The following is a 3,213-nucleotide window of genomic DNA, read 5'->3' on the forward strand; positions in this document are numbered from 1 at the left end:
CCGTTATATCACATACTCAGCTTGTGAAGTCTCTGTAAGTAAATGACATCTTTGCTATGGAATTCCAGCCTTCCCAGAAAAATCTGAATTCCATAACTGAGTCTTCTGAGCACTTCAGGATGATGAAACTTTTATTCCATTCTTGCTCTGACCATTCCTACATCTTCTTGCACTCCCTTAGAAAAAGAACTTGCAGATTAGAATAAATAAAAAGGGTTTTATTTAAATTAATCTGTAAAACAAAAAAAAAAATCTGAAAAAACCCCACATGCATACAAGATGAGGCACATTCATCACCAATAATACCAATATATTCAATAACCATATAAGCTTCCATTGACCACTGCACATCACACCTTACAAAACCACAGCCTTACATTCATTCCCAACCTCTCCACCCATACAGATACACATACAGCAGGAATACCTGACCAACTCAAACTTACACAATATGAATACTTACCAACTGCAAATTACTTCAAATGTGAAGAAGCCATGAAATCTGTAGCTCAATTTGTGCCCATTGCTTTGTCGCCTGTGTCTGGGTACCACTGAGAAGAGTCTGGCTCTGTCTTCTTTACACCCTCCCATCATTTCCATTTATATTCATTGATTAAGATCTCCCTCAAGTCTTCTCAAAGCTCAACAAGCCCACCTCTCTCTCAGCCTTTCCTGGTATGAGAGATACTCCAGTCCCTTTCTCATCTTAGCAGCCCTTTGCTGGACTTGCTCCAATGCATCTCTCGTGTTGGGGTGCTCAGAATTGAACACAGTTCTCCAGATGTGGTTTTACTCATGCTGAGTAGCTGGCTACCCCACATACCTGTCACCTCACCAGAAAGTCTCAGGAGATACACCAGAGTTCCAGCAAGTATCGAAGATCCCATGGATGAGCCAGGACCTTCTAAGAAAAGCTGGAATCCTCAGCCAGGTGAGCAAAGGTCACTCACAGGGCGGTGACAGTCACAGTCAATCATGCATACAAACACAACAGAAGACACTCTCACCAGCCTGCTGCCTTCCATAAACCCCAGGCTGACCCAGGAGAGTGTGACAGGAATCCCTAGACTGTCAGCAAGGAAAGGCCCAACATCAGGACCAGGTTGCCTGAGATAAACCCTGACTCCTGCAGAAGTTCGAGGAACCCCCAAAGCCTCAAAGACAGTGGGAAAATCTCAGTTCTTTCCAGAGCCATCTGTGGCTGCTCCAGGCTCTTCCTGAGACTATCCAGGCATCTTGAGGTGCAGTGAGGATACTCAAGGGTTACCTGAGCTGTTCCGGTTGTCATTCGTTTGGCTTTGGATCCCCATGGCTGTTCCCACTGTGAGAGAAATTTCCCATTGGGAGAGAAATTGTGAGAGAGCAGACATTCACATGGACACACAAGTACTTGCACAGTCACAGATGCCCACAGAAGCGCTTGTAAGGACACACAGGCTTGCACTAGCTTTCAACTGACCTACTGCACACCCTGCCCTACATGTAGCCTCTCTCCCCACCCCCCGCCCCTGTTTCCACCATACCTACCTATACAACAAACTCAGCCCTGCTCTGGCCATGTTGTTAGGAAAGGGGTTCACCCCAAAAGCCAGTAGAAAGTTGATTAGGTGCCAGGTGCAGAACTTGCTTCGCCTGTGATATCACTGCTGCCATTGTACCCTAACTCAATGGCAYTGTGCACACATACCTGCAAAGTGACTGCTGGTTCCTAGGCAGCCTGGATGCCTGAGTTCCCTGCAAAGGCAGGAGAAATTATGAGTTACACCATGCAGGAAGCCGTGCCTGACGCCAAAGGGTTACTGGACCAGCACCTCCACAGACAATGCTATCCCTGTACCCACTGTGACACCCCACATTTGGGCTTTTTTTTCTTGCCAGGGATGGGATCAAGTACATAGATATCCAGGCAATGTTCAGACTAGCCCACTTGAGATTAGCATAAGGGAACCTGGGTGTCTGGGGGCTGCCCAGCCAGGGAGACAGAGAGAAGAGGATGTGAGGCAGACCCAGACACCCAAGTCCTTGAGAGTAGAGAGTAAATGCGCAAGCCATAAAAAAGAGCAAGAAGTTCCACAAGCAAAGTCTCAAGTCCCTCACAGTTGTGGTAGAGGGCAGTCAGGCACATGGCATGGCAAAGGACACCTCTCTCCCACCCTGCTCCAAGATCTGCTCACACAAAAACACATCTCAACTAAAGCTTTGACTTCCTAAATGCATTACTGCTGCCAGTTCTTACCCCAGCTGCATACACAACTTCCAGAGGCTTTTTGGACATTTATGTGGAAACTGAGGTGCTCACAACTCATTGTGCAGTGAGTTCTGGTGTGGGCAAGAAAGTGGCTGTGTATTGTTGTTACTGAGAGCTTGGGCTGCACAAAAGGGTTGAGACCTCCCCAACATGCCTAACATGCCCCAAACATATTTGCAGGGCCACAAGCCTTCACGTGCAGTTGTTCCTATGTGGGCAGTCTCCACAGAGACCACAGAAGGGGCTTTGCACAAAATCCCAGGACAGCTACTTCCCCATCCCACATCCTCTATAATGATGGCCTCATCCTCAGCTATACCTCTTTTGAGGCTACCATGATATTCCTTACAATTACAAAGATCAGTCCTGAGGCCACCATGATCCTCCATATACTCCCATTATCAGAGGGAGAGGGCATGGAGACAGTGGTCATCCTGCAGGCCCCAAACCAGGATGGCCAAGCATTGCCACAGCACATGGCACTGAGTGGGGTGGGTGTCAGGGTGCTGGATGAGGTGGGAGCACCACTGGAAGGTTGTCATGGTGGAAAAAGGCACTGGGTCTGCTGTAGGCATGCAAGGCCCAGTGCAGGGCTAGCTTCAGGCCCCTGAAGCATCCCACTGCTGGATGAGAGGCAGCAAGACCTCCTTAGCCTGTGACCACCACAAGTTCCAGCTCAGCTGGGATGCCAAGAGGATACTGATCCAACATGAGGGGACAGCAGTGCCCCAACAGTAGGACTCTGCAGGGCGCTCCACCCACATTGCAGGCAGGAGGCTGGGGCTCTCTCTATGCTGGGTGCTGCCAGAGTCTCAGCCCTTCCTTTTCCCTCTAACTACAGTCTTTGAGGCCAGGCCCTTGTCCTCCCCTTTGGCCAGCTTGCTGCACTAAGCTGTCCTCTTTACCTGTCTCCAGTGGCCTCTTGGGCTATCTTTTTTTTTTTTTTTTTTTTTTTTTTTTTTTTT

This window comes from Rhea americana, unplaced genomic scaffold (assembly GCF_003343005.1).
Source record: "Rhea americana isolate MKP2758 unplaced genomic scaffold, rheAme1 scaffold_354, whole genome shotgun sequence".
Lineage (NCBI taxonomy): Eukaryota > Metazoa > Chordata > Aves > Rheiformes > Rheidae > Rhea > Rhea americana.